This window comes from Salvelinus namaycush, chromosome 4 (genome assembly GCF_016432855.1).
Source record: "Salvelinus namaycush isolate Seneca chromosome 4, SaNama_1.0, whole genome shotgun sequence".
NCBI classification, from domain to species: Eukaryota; Metazoa; Chordata; class Actinopteri; order Salmoniformes; family Salmonidae; genus Salvelinus; species Salvelinus namaycush.
The window spans coordinates 7,018,002-7,035,965 of NC_052310.1; positions in this window are offsets into that span (position 1 = coordinate 7,018,002).

Consider the following 17,964-nt stretch of genomic DNA (forward strand, 5'->3'; position numbering starts at 1 on the left):
CTCCAGGACCTTGAGATACTTCTTACGGAGCCACTCCTTAGTTGCCCTGGCTGTGTGTTTCGGGTCGTTGTCATGCTGGATGACCCAGCCACGACCCATCTTCAATGCTCTTACTGAGGGAAGGAGGTTGTTGGCCAAGATCTCGCAATACATGGCCCCATCCATCCTCCCCTCAATACGGTGCAGTCGTCCTGTCCCCTTTGCAGAAAAGCATCCCCAAAGAATGATGTTTCCACCTCCATGATTCACGGTTGGGATGGTGTTCTTGGGGTTGTACTCATCCTTCTTCTTCCTCCAAACACGGCGAGTGGAGTTTAGACCAAAAAGCTCTATTTTTGTCTCACCAGACCACATGACCTTCTCCCATTCCTCCTCTGGATCATCCAGATGGTCATTGGCAAACTTCAGATGGGCCTGGACATGCGCTGGCTTGAGCAGGGGGACCTTGCGTGCGCTGCAGGATTTTAATCCATGACGGCGTAGTGTGTTACTAATGGTTTTCTTTGAGACTGTGGTCCCAGCTCTCTTCAGGTCATTGACCAGGTCCTGCCGTGTAGTTCTGGGCTGATCCCTTACCTTCCTCATGATCATTGATGCCCCACGAGGTGAGATCTTGCATGGAGCCCCAGACCGAGGGTGATTGACCGTTATCTTGAACTTCTTAAATTTTCTAATAATTGCGCCAACAGTTGTTGCCTTCTCACCAAGCTGCTTGCCTATTGTCCTGTAGCCCATCCCAGCCTTGTGCAGGTCTACAATTTTATCCCTGATGTCCTTACACAGCTCTCTGGTCTTGGCCATTGTGGAGAGGTTGGAGTCTGTTTGATTGAGTGTGTGGACAGGTGTCTTTTATACAGGTAACGAGTTCAAACAGGTGCAGTTAATACAGGTAATGAGTGGAGAACAGGAGGGCTTCTTAAAGAAAAACTAACAGGTCTGTGAGAGCCGGAATTCTCACTGGTTGGTAGGTGATCAAATACTTATGTCATGCAATAAAATACAAATTAATTACTTAAAAATCATACAATGTGATTTTCTGGCTTTGTAAGTAGGAAAACCTGCAAAATCGGCAGTGTATCAAATACTTGTTCTCCCCACTGTATAACATTTGTATTAAAATTATTATTTTTTTAAATATAAAAAAAAGTTTAAAATATAATTTTTTTAAAACAATTTTCGGCCGATTAATTGGTATCGGCTTTTTTTTGGTCCTCCAATAATCGGTATCGGCGTTGAAAAATCATAATCGGTCGACCTCTAGCAGAGATTATGTTATGCTATAAATGTAATCATTCATCTACACTGAACAAAAATATAAACACAAGTGTTGGTCCCACGTTCATGAGCTGAAATAAAAGATACCAGAAATTCTTCATACGCACAAAAAGCGTATTTCTCTAAAATTGTGCAAAAATGTGTTTACATTCCTGTTAATGAGCATTTCTCCTTTGCCAAGATAAATCTATCCACCTGACAAGTGTGGCATATCAATAAGTTGATTAAACAGCATGATCATTACACAGGTGCACCTTGTGCTGGGGACAATAAAAGGCCACTCTAAAAGGTGCAGTTTTATCACACAACGCCACAGATGTCTCAAGTTGAGGGAGCATGCAATTTGCATGCTGACTGCAGGAATGCCCACCAGAGCTGTTGCAGGATAATTTCTCTACCATAATCCTCAAACGTCATTTTAGAGAATTTGGCAGTAGGTCCAACCGGCCTCACAACCGCAGACCACATGTATTGCGTCGTGTGGACGAGCAGTTTTCTGATGTCAAAGTTGTGAACAGAGTGCCCCATGGTGGAAGTGGGGTTATGGTATGGGCAGGCATAAGCTACGGACAATGAACACAAGTGCATTTTTATCGATGGCAATTTAAATGCACAGAGATAGTTTGACGAGATACTGAGGTCCATTGTCGTGCCATTCTTCCACCGCCATCACCTCATGTTTCAGCATGATAATGCACAGCCCCATGTCACAAGGATCTGTAGATAATTCCTGTAAGCTGAAAATGTCCCAGTTCTTCCATGGCATGCATACTTAGACATCACCCACTGAGCATGTTTGAGATCCTCTGGATCGACGGGTACGACAGCATGTTCCAATTCCTGCCAATATCCAGCAACTTCGCACATCCATGGTAGAGTAGTGGGACAACATTCCACAGGCCACAATCAACAGCCTGATCAACTCCATGCCAAGGAGATGTGTCGCACTGCATGAGGCAAATGGTGGTCACACCAGATACGGACTGGTTTTCCTTTTTTTAAGGTATCTGTGACCAACAGATGCATATTGGTATGACCAGTCATGTGAAATCCATAGATTAGGGCCTAATGAACGCATTTAAATTGACTGATTTCCTTAGATGAACTGTAACATCTTTGAAATTGTTGCGTTTATATATATATTTTTCAGCATAGTTATGCGCAACAGAAGTGAAGCCAGCTGCAGAGGAACAGTCATACCTAATGTCAGTGGGTTAGGGTTACAATGGAAGGGAAGCCAGCTGTAGAGGAACAGTCATACCTAATGTCAGTGGGTTAGGGTTACAATGGAAGGGAAGCCAGCTGTAGAGGAACAGTCATACCTAATGTCAGTGGGTTAGGGTTACAATGGAAGTGAAGCCAGCTGTAGAGGAACAGCCATACCTAATGTCAGTGGGTTAGGGTTACAACAGAAGTGAAGCCAGCTGCAGAGGAACAGTCATACCTAATGTCAGTGGGTTAGGGTTACAATGGAAGTGAAGCCAGCTGTAGAGGAACAGCCATACCTAATGTCAGTGGGTTAGGGTTACAATGGAAGGGAAGCCAGCTGCAGAGGAACAGCCATATCTAATGTCAGTGGGTTAGGGTTACAATGGAAGGGAAGCCAGCTGCAGAGGAACAGTCATATCTAATGTCAGTGGGTTAGGGTTATAACAGAAGTGAAGCCAGCTGCAGAGGAACAGTCATACCTAATGTCAGTGGGTTAGGGTTACAATGGAAGGGAAGCCAGCTGTAGAGGAACAGTCATACCTAATGTCAGTGGGTTAGGGTTACAATGGAAGGGAAGCCAGCTGCAGAGGAACAGTCAAATCTAATGTCAGTGGGTTAGGGTTACAATGGAAGGGAAGCCAGCTGCAGAGGAACAGCCATATCTAATGTCAGTGGGTTAGGGTCACAATGGAAGGGAAGCCAGCTGCAGAGGAACAGTCATACCTAATGTCAGTGGGTTAGGGTTACAACAGAAGTGAAGCCAGCTGTAGAGGAACAGCCATACCTAATGTCAGTGGGTTAGGGTTACAACAGAAATGAAGCCAGCTGTAGAGGAACAGCCATATCTAATGTCAGTGGGTTAGGGTTACAACAGAAATGAAGCCAGCTGCAGAGGAACAGCCATATCTAATGTCAGTGGGAACCCAATCTTTTCCCACACTCTACAGACACACCTAATTTCAGCTCAGCTTTGTTTTCAAGCTCCACATCCCACACAGCTATAAATAAACAGACAATTCTCCAGAGTCAAGAAGCAGATAATTCTCTAGACATGGACACACACACACACACACCCGGACGTCACAGCCTGGGTGACACCGCTTCAGCATCCTAATGCCTGGCTAGCCTGTCTCACCTCTCTCTCTGCCCTACACTGAATCTTGGTCTAGCTCAGCTACAGCCCAGTGCCAGCTGGACTAGCTCTGACTGAATGTGCCTCTGCAATGTCTGGCTAGATGATACAGGATAGTGTAAAAAGAGTGGAGGCATATGAAAGCTGAAAGAAATAGTGCATGGGTGGAAAGAAGAAGAGAACCTGTATTGAAGGTTGTGCCTTGCAGTGTTTCCGCAGCAGTTGTTTAGCTGTGGTGGTGCGCCACCACAAAATTACAGTCCACATTTACTTTTCCTCTGCAAACAAAACAAGTAATGAAAAGAAAAACTATTCTACTCTGATGTTGTCAGATTGATCTATTTACCTAGTCGGCTTGTTGTGTGTTTTACGCGAGATAAATATTCCTTGAGGAACAAGTTACGAGTGCTATAGGGAGAGAAACATGCATTCTGACAAGAGGTCAATGCATAACGATTCTCGCAATTGCAGGGGAAACAGAAGTTAATGGCCTTTGTTAAAAAGAGGACGCCAGCTTTCCATTCCTACTTTTAACTCCTAAATATGCGCAAACTGCAACATTTCAAAGTAAGAGTTTTTAGCAGTGGCATGGTTCAGCAAGTTACCACTGCTATTCTCTGTGAGTGCATAGGGGAAAGTGGGGCTAAATGTAACATGGGTAACTTGTAGGGTAACTTGGGGTAAAATGCCACCCGACCTCAAAACACTTTCAGTTGAGCAAGAGTAGTGGTCACCAGTGAAAGTGTTGGGGGAAAAACTGCCATGAAGTGGTTTCTGTGAGAAATACAGACAGTATTACCCCAGGTGGTGGAGTGGCCCCAAGTTAACCAAACAAGATAGTCCTACATTATATTTAGTGTTTGATGAATTTTAAGTCCCCCAAAAATTGCATAATAGGATGCTAACTAGTGAAAATATCACATTTGGGATCTAGCTAATGATTAGCCCAACAGGGTAAACGCAGAGGCAACCCCATGCTTCAGCCTATTTATTTATAGCCACTATGCTGCATTAGCTGGCCTACAGGTAATAATTCTTACTGCTAATAGCATACCTTATAATATGGACCATGCATAGGCTATATGTGAAAATAATTTTAACCAATAATTTAACCATTTCTGGAAGGTGGAAATATATATTTTTCCTTCATTTGAGTAGAAAGTCCTTTTAAAAAGTCATCCAAACTGAGCTTAGTCCTTCTACATAACAATCCCCAGACCCCTAAAACAAGGGGGGTAGGGACCCAACCTTTGTGTGGTAGCAGGGAGTAGCAGCACTATGCAAACGTGAGTATAACTCTGGTCACGCAAATAGAACACTTTGTAGAAAGTAGGAATCATTTGTGAGAATGAGGCGGACGAATTGGCCATCCACTCGTCCATCTGCGGGGCACATTTCATCCTGGAGAACTTCCATGGTTATCAACAACGGAAGGAAGTGCTTCAGCAAAACGTTGCTTTTCAACGTGGATGCTGTCCCTCCCAACAACGTATCACAAGCAGCCAGCTGCAGAGACAGGTTACGATCAGGGCTTCATCAGGTACAGTGCATTCGGAAAGTATTCAGACCCCTTTACTTTTTCCACATTTTGTTAGATTACAGCCTTATTCGAAAATTGATTTGTTTTTTTCCCTCATCAATCTACACAAAATACCCCATAATGTCAAAGCAAAAACAAGTTTTTTAAAAATGTTTGCAAATTTATGAAAAAATATGAATAAATAAAAATATCACATTTACATAAGTATTCAGACCCTTCACACAGTACTTTGTTGAAGCACCTTTGGAAGCGATTACAGCCTCAAGTCTTCTTGGGTATGACACTACAAGCTTGGCACACCTGTATTTGGAGAGTTTCTCCCATTCTTCTTTGCAGAGCCTCTCAAGCTCAGATCCTCTTCTCCCTTGATTGCTCAGTTTGGTATTATGTGTAGATTTATATGAAAAAATATATAATTGAACCATTTTAGAATAAAGCTGTAACGTAACAAGATGTGGAAAAAGTCAAGGGGTCTGAATACTTTCCGAAAGTACTGTAAGTGAAAGAGCTAGCTTACTACCTCTACGCTAATGTTAGCTAGCTATAGAACTTCTGCATTTAGATCACATCTTCAATCTAAATAACACTGAATAACGCTAAAGTAACCAAATGAACATGTCTGCCAGCTGTTGGTAGCCAACTGCTGGTGCTGTCATGCTAGATAGTACAAGCCTATGGGAAAATAGTCATTTTGTTCGCGATGGAGGTCAATGTTTTTGTATAGAGCCCTGTAGTTGGAGCCAAACTGTGTGCGTCTGCGTGGATTGCGGGCTAAAATGAAACACGACGCCTCGGCCATGTATTCGATCATGGATCTGGTGACATGGCGATGAAAGGAGCCATGTTTTCTTTAGAGGGGTGGATAGTTTATTTCTGTAGCTAGCCGCATGAGTTGTGTTTTGGGAGCCGCTGGCTGTCTGCACTTGGGCTCTGTGTGTGTGGATGGCTCGATGGATGGTGTCTGTGGTGCCGGGGGAGTTTTCAATAGAGCCTGCCTGCGGGCTAAATTGAAATGCGATGCTTTGGTCATGGATCTGATTGTGGATCTGGGGTCATTTTGGAGAAGTCCTGGAGACAGGCTTTCTTTGGAGGAGTGGACTGTGGATTTTGTTCAATGGGAAAGTTTTTATTTTATAAAAACCTTAGGTTCAATGTTGTCACAGTTGCTTCTTGATGAAGAGGCATCAGCTAACGTTAGCTTCCTCCGTTTCTGAATTCATTTGTGGCCTTTTCTTTCTAGCTGGCAAAATAAGTGAGCTTGATTTTGTTTGTGTATTACCATATGTTGATAACATACCCAAGTTTGTCACTGGTATCGGCTAGTAAATATCCGAAATCTAGCCAGCTAGACAGTTATAGCCGCAAGCTAAAACTAGGGAGAGAGGGAGGAGAGAATTTACTTTGTTTCATCTGCAGCTGGTTTGATAAAGTAATTTTACAGACTATAATTGCTCAATATGTTGTGAATATTGTAGGAAAATCCTCACAGCTTAGTGGGCATCAGCTCATCATGTACAGTAGGTTCACCGTGTGAATCATCTTGTGTTCGGTTTTCATATGCAGGGAGAATAAATTGTACAATTGTAAAGTAAAAAGTTAGAACCCATTCTAACTTCATAGCCGCGGGAAGTAATGGTGCCGAGACAGCACCCCCTGATAAATCACTATCCAACTCATATTATTTTAACTGATATACTCCACAGATAGGCCTTTATTACTCCTGTATGAGCGGAGAAAAATACTCCACAGCAGAGCGGGGTGAGAGAAAGGGAGGAGGCTGAGAAAGAGAGCGGATGGTGTGGTTGCTGACACTTGTCAACCTTCAGCTCACTGCTTTTAAAGTACAGGCTCATGATAACGAGCTGACAGTCCAGTTCCTCTTTTAAAGTACAGGCTCATGATAACGAGCTGACAGTCCAGTTCCTCTTTTAAAGTACAGGCTCATGATAACGAGCTGACAGTCCAGTTCCTCTTTTAAAGTACAGGCTCATGATAACGAGCTGACAGTCCAGTTCCTCTTTTAAAGTACAGGCTCATGATAACGAGCTGACAGTCCAGTTCCTCTTTTAAAGTACAGGCTCATGATAACGAGCTGACAGTCCAGTTCCTCTTTTAAAGTACAGGCTCATGATAACGAGCTGACAGTCCAGTTCCTCTTTTAAAGTACAGGCTCATGATAACGAGCTGACAGTCCAGTTCCTCTTTTAAAGTACAGGCTCATGATAACGAGCTGACAGTCCAGTTCCTCTTTTAAAGTACAGGCTCATGATAACGAGCTGACAGTCCAGTTCCTCTTTTGAGACACCAGAACAAAGACGGTCTCAATGTGTCTGTCATGAATAGCTTACATTTATTGGCCAACTTCAAAAAACCTTGGAAGAGCGGTCTGCGGGGATCAGTCAGCAAACACACACACACACACACACACACACACACACACACACACACACACACACACACACACACACACACACACACACACACACACACACACCCCCCCCCCCCCCCCCCCCCCAAGGAGTCTCTGTTTCACAAACAGCCCACTTCAGGGAGCCAGCTGACGTCGCTGGGCGCTAGGAAACTCACCTGCTTCTTATCCTGTAGCTCCATGGCAACCAGCACAGCCTCTCACCATGCTCCGAGTCTACCACACACCAGACGAGCATAGGCAGCGCCTTCACCCTCCGAATGTCCCCTCGATCCCCTCCGGATGTCCCCTCGATCCCCAACTTCTGCTGGAGGACAATGTCACCCACTGGCCCCCTCCTGGCGCCGCTATGTCAGCCTGCTCTGCCAGTCTGAGGGGATGACCACGCACGCCCACATGGACTCACTGCAGGGTACGCTGGGAGATGTAGTTTTTGGAGGCTAGTTACTGTAGTCACAAATGGCTGGGTAGATCTGTGTGGGGAAGAGATCAATAAAAGGGGAAGAAATTATTACGGTATTGGCATAAGCAGTCAGTCAGCGGTGATTTCATACCCTAACTATAGGTCAGTAGGCTACAGGTTAGTAGATATGTGGGCTACATGACTGCAGTGGGAAAGAGGTAGAGACGGATGTCTTTCTGACAGTTTCAGCTGAACAGGTACAGAAACCACACCCAACTTGTATGATAATATACTTTACATGTATACATGGTGTAAGAATGCAGTCCAATAAGCATCTGGTGCAAACTACTGTACACATACGGAAACACGTCATCAACTTATATAGCCAGCCCATTCACAACAAGAGCTTACGTCAGAAACAGAACTATTCGTTGCTGACAAATGTACAATAGATTTAATGTAATCACTTTGAATATGCTTATCCTTGGATTTCCTTGCACTGATTTGACCTGTACTTACACGGTCGTCTATGGGAGAGAGGCGAGGAGCGATAGCCCACATGTCATGATGCTTTTATATTGACTTCCGGTTTTAGTGTGCATATGGAGCTTATGGTTTCACATGCCATCTAGATAACTGAGTCAATGGTAGTGTCCGCAGATTCTGCCATGGAAGAACAAGAATGCAATGCACCTAACTAAAACTTCGCACAGTCAATGCTGTGTGACAAAAACAAGTATCAATGTTGCCAGCTAAAGCGCTGTGTCCGATTCCTCGCCAGCTAGCTAATACGAGCTAGCTAGCATTGCCATTTGCAACGTCAAGGTTCGTTTTCTTATCGATGTCAAGAGACGTCTGCGTTAATTGGCAATTGAGCGCTAAGCAATTCACAGAGCAAATGACACCACTGTCAATGCACCAAATATATCCGCATATTTGTCATACTCACGTTCAGGTTGCAACTAGGTCTGTTTCTCGTCACACCGTTTAAACCTCAATTTTATCTCGAAAAGCCAGTGTACAGTCCACTAGTGAAACGCCATGTTCGTGAAGGAGTGGCATTTTTTTGTTGGAAGCGGTGAAGTACGGTTGTGATAGGTTGAGATTCCTGGAGGGCTTGCCATAGGTGGACTATTCTCTCTTTTGTTGATAAGGGTTTTGATTGGCGTGTGTAGGAGGGGCAAGTCCTATTTTTACGGTCTAGACACGAATTGACCGTTTTATTTTGAAATACGGTCTATCCTCAATTAAATTTCAATTCAAGGGGCTTTATTGGCATGGGAAACATATGTGAACATTGCCAAAGCAAGTGAACTAGATAATTAAACAAAAGTGAAATAAACAACAATAATTTACAGTAAACATTACCCTCACAGAAGTTCCAAAAGAATAAAGCCATTAAACATGTCATATTATGATTATATAGTGTTGTAACAATGTGCAAATAGTTAAAGTACAAAAGGCTAAATAAATTAACATAAATATGGGTTGTATTTACAGTGGTGTTTGTTCTTCACTGGTTGCCCTTTTCTTGTGTGAACAGGTCACAAATCTTGTTGCCGTGATGGTATTTCACCCAGTAAATATGGGAGTTTATCAAAATTGGGTTTGTCTTCAAATTCTTTGTGGGCAGTGTGCACATAGGCCGCCATACTCTAGAAGACAGGCTTTCTCAATAGCAAGGCTATGCTCACTGAGTCTATACATAGTCAAAGCTTTCCTTAAGTTTGGGTCAGTCACAGTGGTCAGGTATTCTGACACTGTGTACTCTCTGTTTAGGGTCAGTCACAGTGGTCAGGTATTCTGCCACTGGGTACTCTCTGTTTAGGGTCAGTCACAGTGGTCAGGTATTCTGCCACTGGGTACTCTCTGTTTAGGGTCAGTCACAGTGGTCAGGTATTCTGCCACTGGGTACTCTCTGTTTAGGGTCAGTCACAGTGGTCAGGTATTCCGACACTGGGTACTCTCTGTTTAGGGTCAGTCACAGTGGTCAGGTATTCTGACACTGTGTACTCTCTGTTTAGGGTCAGTCACAGTGGTCAGGTATTCTGACACTGGGTACTCTCTGTTTAGGGTCAGTCACAGTGGTCAGGTATTCTGACACTGGGTACTCTCTGTTTAGGGTCAGTCACAGTGGTCAGGTATTCTGACACTGGGTACTCTCTGTTTAGGGTCAGTCACAGTGGTCAGGTATTCTGACACTGTGTACTCTCTGTTTAGGGTCAGTCACAGTGGTCAGGTATTCTGACACTGGGTACTCTCTGTTTAGGGTCAGTCACAGTGGTCAGGTATTCTGACACTGTGTACTCTCTGTTTAGGGTCAGTCACAGTGGTCAGGTATTCTGACACTGGGTACTCTCTGTTTAGGGTCAGTCACAGTGGTCAGGTATTCTGACACTGGGTACTCTCTGTTTAGGGTCAGTCACAGTGGTCAGGTATTCTGACACTGGGTACTCTCTGTTTAGGGTCAGTCACAGTGGTCAGGTATTCTGACACTGGGTACTCTCTGTTTAGGGTCAGTCACAGTGGTCAGGTATTCTGACACTGTGTACTCTCTGTTTAGGGTCAGTCACAGTGGTCAGGTATTCTGACACTGGGTACTCTCTGTTTAGGGTCAGTCATAGTGGTCAGGTATTCTGACACTGGGTACTCTCTGTTTAGGGTCAGTCACAGTGGTCAGGTATTCTGACACTGGGTACTCTCTGTTTAGGGTCAGTCATAGTGGTCAGGTATTCTGCCACTGTGTACTCTCTGTTTAGGGTCAGTCATAGTGGTCAGGTATTCTGCCACTGTGTACTCTCTGTTTAGGGTCAGTCATAGTGGTCAGGTATTCTGCCACTGTGTACTCTCTGTTTAGGGCCAAATAGCATTCTAGTTCTGTTTTTTTGTTAATTCTTTCCAATGTGTCAAGTAATTATCTTTTTTTTCTCATGATTTGGTTGGGTCTAATTGTGTTGCTGTCCTGGGGCTCTGTAGGGTCTGTTTGTGTTTGTGCACTTCTCCGGGTTCAACTCTCTGTAGGTGATGGCGTTGTTATGGAAGGTTTGGGAAACGCTTCCTTTTAGGTGGTTGTAGAATTTAACGTCTCTTTTCTGGATTTTCAATCTCTCTGTAATATTTTTCAAAGGTGAGTAGGTTACTGCTTAACCAGAGAGTAAGAGGCGAAGTGTGAGGTTGTACTCTGCTCAAAATCTGTGCAAAAGCGGTCCATGAAAATAAGCCCACGAAGTAAGGATTTTTTTTGTAGGGTGGTCCATCAGAGCGTGTCGAATTTGGTCAACAAAACATTGAATTGTTAATTTGCTACACGAGGCAATTTTCTTTTGATTGAATAGAAGTTTCTTCATGGTTAGGTTGTTACCAACGCACTGATATAAAAATGGACGCACGTTGAAAAAATAAAACTTTATATTAGAGTTGTGCCTGTTGTCATGGAGATAGAAGCCTCATCATGGATATAACCCATTTTAGCATGGACATTGCCATTGAGGGCTTCCACCATTTTAAAGTGTTCAACTGGGTGGGGATTCCTATGAGTTTGGCACAATTAGCCAAAGAAAAAGAATACATTGTACTACTTTAAAATGGAGAGAACCTCAATGGCTGGACTGTCATTGTTCATTTGTTGTCTCTGAAGCTGGGCTCACTCGCTCAGAGGAAGAGATAATCAATTCTTTGTTTGGATCGAAGACCTGGGATAACTATAGTTTTATCTATGCTTTGTGGAAAGTACCTATTTTCTCTGGGAACGAATAGGTACTTTGGAGGTAACTACAAATATTTGAATACATATCCCAAAAAGTACTACTTTTTAAAACTATTTCAATTCAGATCTCAGAAAGTAACTACTTTTTTTTAAATGTTTGAATACAGATCTCAGGAAGGGACTTCTTTCCTGAAGCTATTGGATTGGCTGCTTTAAACTAATGGCAGGAATGTATCTGGAACTACATGTTGAAGGTAGAAATGAAACGGATAGAGCACACATCATCTCCTATACTATTTCAATCTATCTGACAGTCATATTTGATCTACAAAATACATTTATATCTGAACATTCCATTGTCCTAAATGTCCATTGCCCCAGGTGTACATAATCAAGTCAAACTAATTATATTCTGAACAGATAATTATAAATAAATTGTAATTCTCAACTACTGAATGACTCTTTCAACATGCCACTGAAAAGGTTGAAGGCGGCAATTCCTTTTTTGATACCTGAAAAATACTGCAGAGTAATTCAAAGCCTTTTGCAACTGTTGCAAACAGCAAGTTGGATGCTAAGCAAAAACAACTTCAAACCTCTTTGTCCATCTGAGGGTACGAGTCCTTGTTTCAACCACACACTACACCCTCTTTAAAGGGATAGTTTACTCAGAATACAAACTAACATGATTTTCAACCTACCTCGGCTGTAGTTGATTCAAGAAGGCAGTTTTTTTTAAATATTTTGCAACACTTAATGGCCATATTTTGTGACTCCTAGCATTCTCAGTTTTATTTTACCTTTATTTAACTAGGCAAGTCAGTTAAGAACAAATTATTTTTTTCAATGACAGCCTAGGAACAGTGGATTTACTGCCTTGTTCAGGGGCAGAACGACATATTTTTACCTTGTCAGCTCGGGGATTCAATCTTGCAACCTTTCGGTTACAAGTCTAATGCTCTAACCACTAGGCTACCTGCCATCTCAGCAACACTTAACATTAAACTGTTCAAGAAACAGCAGAGGGAGCACCCTCAGATCCACATCGATGGGACACCATTGGAGGTGGAAAGTTTTTTTTAAGTTCCTCGGCGTACATATCACTGACAAACTGAAATGGTCCACCCACACAGACAGTGTGGTGAAGAAGGCGCAACCGCACCTCTTTAACATCAGGAGGCTGAAGAAATTTGGCTTGTCATCTAAAACCCTGACAAACCTTTACAGATGCACAATCGAGAGCATCCTGTCGGGCTGTATCACCACCTGATACGGCAACTGCACACCCACAACCGCAGGGCTCTCCAGAGGGTGGTGCGGTCTGCACAACGCATCACAGGGGGCAAACTACCTGCCCTCCAGGACACCTACAGCACCCGATGTCACAGGAAGGCCAAAAAGATTATCAAGGACAACATCCACCCAAGCCACTGCCTGTTCACACTGCTATCATCCAGAAGGCGCGGTCAGTACAGGTGTAGCTTCTATCTTAGACTGATAAACAGCCATCAGAGGTGCTGCTGCCTACATACAGACCCAAATCATTAGCCACTTTAATAAATGGATCACTAGTTACTTTAAATAATGCCACTTTAATAATGTTTACATATCTTGCATTACTCATCCCATATGTATTTACTGGTCTATGCTGCTCTGACATTGCTTGTCCATATATTTATATATTCTTATTTCCTTTACTTAGATTTGTTTGTAATTAGGTATTTGTTGTGAAATTGTTAGATATTACTTGTTAGATATTGCTGCACTGTCTGAAGTAGAAACACAAGCATTTCGCTACACCCGCAATAACATCTGCTAAACACGTGTATGTGACCAATACTTTTTGATTTGCCTGTGTAATAAAACTGTAATTACTTTTGGAGCAACATTTTATTTGCATGTCTTTACATACAGTCATACTCTGGTATTGCATTTTAATTGCGAAGCAATGAGCTGAGTTTTTGTAACTACTGTACAAGAGATATAGTGACTTTCTTATTCCACTTCTGTAATGACTCCATTATTATGGAATTATAAATGAGTTTACAAAGTCCTAGGTAACAACAATGTTGCTATTGTAGTAATCACAAGGTTATTACTACAATGTATAAGAACTGGATGTCAAGTGTTACTGTATCACTTTATCTCACTCATTATGGCAATATAGTCATTTTGAAGCTACAAAAGTGCAAAAAAAGTCTAATGCTAACGTGATTCCCTAAACAGAGAGTACAAAGCGGCAGAATACCTGACCACTGTGACTGACCCAAACTTAAGGAAAGCTTTGACTATGTACAGACTCAGTGAGCATAGCCTTGCTATTGAGAAAGGCCGCCGAAGGCAGACCTGGCTCTCAAGAGAAGACAGGCTATGTGCACACTGCCCACAAAATGAGGTGGAAACTGAGCTGCACTTCCTAACCTCCTGACAAATGTATGACCATATTAGAGAGACATATTTCCCTCAGATTACACAGACGCCAAAATAATTTGAAAACATATCCAATTTTGATAAAGTCCCATATTTACTGGGTGAAATACCTCAGTGTGCAATCACAGCAGCAAGATTTGTGACCTGTTGCCACAAGAAAATGGCAACCAGTGAAGAACAAACACCATTTTAAATACAATCCCTATTTATGTTTATTTATTTTCCCTTTTGTACTTTAACTTGTGTGAGTGTGATATTTACTGTACACTTTTTATTGTTTATTTCACTTTTGTTTATCCATTTCACTTGCTTTGGCAATGTTTCCAATGCTAACAAAGCCCCTTGAATTGAATTGATTTGAGCAGACCGATTAGGCTTTTTGGCATTATAAGGCACGGGACCCTACAGGGTTCAGAGTGCTTTGTACACCAATGTCAGTCAGAACCAGAGCCGCTCATCTAAGAGGTGTGACAATATCAAGACATCTTAGTCTTTTATTCATTTTGGAAAATGTTCTGTAATTTTATTTCACTTTAAAAATGTCAATTAGATCTATAGGTGGGGAGTGGAATCAAACTGAAACCCTTGTTAGATTTAATATTAAGGTAGCAAATTGTGAAGACTGTGCAAGGTGTGTGAACTTTGGATAGCTTGAAGAGACATGGCTTCTCTGCCACAAACCAGACCTGTTGTAGCAGTAAATAATGAGCCCACCAATAAAACAAACTTAAACTTTTGTGTGTGTGAAGATTTATGGATCCCGTGTGGCTCAGTTGGTAGAGCATGGTGTTTGCAACACCAGGGTTATGGGTTCTATTCCAACAGGGAAAAAGTAGAAAAGTGTATCCACTCACTACGGTAAGTCGCTCTGGATAAGAGCATCTGCTAAATTACTCAAATGTAATGATAGAGTGTACTGCCCTGTTGAGGAGAGTGTATCACTGTACCGTTTACACTGTATCCTGTGCATGTGACCGATAAACTGTTGAGGAGAGCATTTCACTGTACCGTTTACACTGTATCCTGTGCATGTGACCGATAAACTGTTGAGGAGAGCATTTCACTGTACCGTTTACACTGTATCCTGTGCATGTGACCGATAAACTGTTGAGGAGAGTATTTCACTGTACCGTTTACACTGTATCCTGTGCATGTGACCGATAAACTGTTGAGGAGAGCATTTCACTGTACCGTTTACCCTGTATCCTGTGCATGTGACCAATAAACTGTTGAGAGCATTTCACTGTACCATTTACACTGTATACTGTGCATGTGACCAATAAACTGTTGAGCATTTCATTGTTTCCTGTGCATGTGACAAATTAACTTTGGTTTATTTTGACAACATTTTAACTTGAGCCTGTTGTAATCTGTTTATAATTGTATAATTAGCCTAGCAGTAGTAATTATCATGGTATGGGTTAGATGGAATGATCTATGTGCATTGTGTTTGGGCAGAGATAAAGGGGGCCTGTCTCTGAGTGCAAGAATGATTCCATAACATACTGACCAGACCGCTCGAGCACATGTTGATTTTGTCCACCCAAACCAGACCCGATCAGGACACACAGGTTGAAATATCAAAACGAACTCTGAACCAACTATATTAATTTGGGGACAGGTCAAAAAGCATTAAACATGTATGTCAATTTAGCTAGCTAGCTTGCTGTTGCTAGATAATTTGTCCTGGGAAATAAACATTGGGTTGTTATTTTACCTGAAATGCACAAGGTCCTCTACTCCGACAATGAATCCACAGATAAAAGGGTAAACCTAGTTAGTTTCTAGTCATCTCTCCTCCTTAGGGTCTTCTTCTTCTTCTTTGGACTTCATATGGCGGTTGGCAACCAACTTTAAGGTGCATTACCACCTCCAACTGGACTGGCGCGTGGACCTCAGTTCATCTTTCAATCACCCACGTGGGTATATGCTGCTAAAAACCAATGAGGAGATGGGAGAGGCGGGACTTGCAGCACATCAAGCATCACAAACAGAACCAAGTTCTATTTTAGCACGCAGTGTGGGCGCAATGATTGAATAACTTGTATGTGTAAATGTATTTTGCAATGGTCGCGCTCGCGCTGTGTGGTCAGCATGTCAGGGTTGAATAGGAGCCATGTGTCTGGGGTTAGCTCTGATAGACCATAATCACTGTTTTATAACTTTACAGTTTTGTCTCATTATATACTCTTAGAATGAATATGCAGTTTTTTTTATATATTCTTAGAGATTGAAAGTAGTGTGAGGTTCAAGGTGTTTGAGAAGTGTAGTTATCTAGTGGACAGCAGTAGACTGTAGGAATGTCTACTACCAATAACTCAAAGCCTCTCCTGACTGATGTAAATGTTATGTAACCTTTATTTAATTAGACAAGTCAGTTAAGTCAGACTCCCAATCAAGGCTGGTTGTGATACAGCCTGGATTCGAACCAGGGTGTCTGTAGTGACGCCTCTAGCATTGAGATGCAGTGCCTTAGACCGCTGCGTCACTCGGGAGCGCAGCGATAAGAAGACCTGCGAAAGGCACGGAGGAGTGCGAAGGCTCTGGACTCTGGGACACGATAACACCAAGAGGAACGGACTCAGTTTCTGCTCAGCAACAGAGACTGGTTGTTCATCCTAGACATACGGTAGGGGGGGTCTGGTCAGAAGTGGATTTTAGTCAGAAAGGTATACATCTATGTGCTTGTGTGACCTGTAGATTGTCTTTTGCAGCTGCAACACAGTGTGATGAATAAATCTAGCTTGATTTTTCTCGGAGTCTGTCTGGAACACAGGAGGTTGGTGGCACCTTCATTTGGGAGGACGAGCTTGTGGTAATGGCTGGAGCGGAATAAGTAGAATAGTATCAAATACATCAAACACATAGTTTGATGCCATTCCATTCCAGCCATTCTTATGAGTCGTCCTCCCCTCAGCAGCCTCCACTGGTCTGGATTATTGTACCAGAAATTAGAACCTACCAGTAGGCTACAAAGATTCCACGATTGCCAGGCAGGTAGGCCTACTGCAGGCTTCTGGGCTAGAAGTTGTTTCCATACTGTAGTAATGTAAGAATGGGACAGATCAGTTTGCGATTTTATAGGCCTATCAAATTAAACACAGCTGGAAAACAGTATCTCTTTCTAACATAGTTTTTCCATTAGCGATACATGTTCACATAGAATTTAAACAACAATACTTTATTCATCAAGCTTTTTCATAGTTATACACAAAGTAAACAAGAACATCAATCCCAAAAATATTTGGCTAAAATGGCTGACATGACATTTTTGCTTCTACCTATACATTTTGAGATTTGTCGGTATTTTATAATATGATTTATTTTATTTATTTATAATAATATATAATTTCTAAAAAGAAAGGATAACATTTTTTTAAACTTGATAAAAATGTATATTTTCTTTAATTTATCATACTATAGTGCCACTTTAAAATGGACATATATCAATCATTTCAAAACTCACTACATTAATAAATTACCAATAATTTAAAAGACCATTGCAAGCTGGACTATATTCAGTAACCTACTTTGAAGAGATGGTGATTTGGTATAAAAAGGCATTTGGCCTCCAAATTCAGTGTTCTTAAAACTGCCACTTCCCGAAAGTCCCTCTTCCTCTGCATGTACAACATATTGTGTGGTTATCCTTAAATATATTCTCCAGACTTCCCATGAAGGATTTGTTGATACACTACATGACCAAAAGTATGTGGACTTGTTCAACATCTCATTTCAAAATCATGGGATTAATATGGAGTTGGTCCCCCCTTTACTGCTTTAACAGCCTCCACTCTTCTGGGAAGGCTTTCCACTAGATGTTGGAACATTGCTGAGAGGA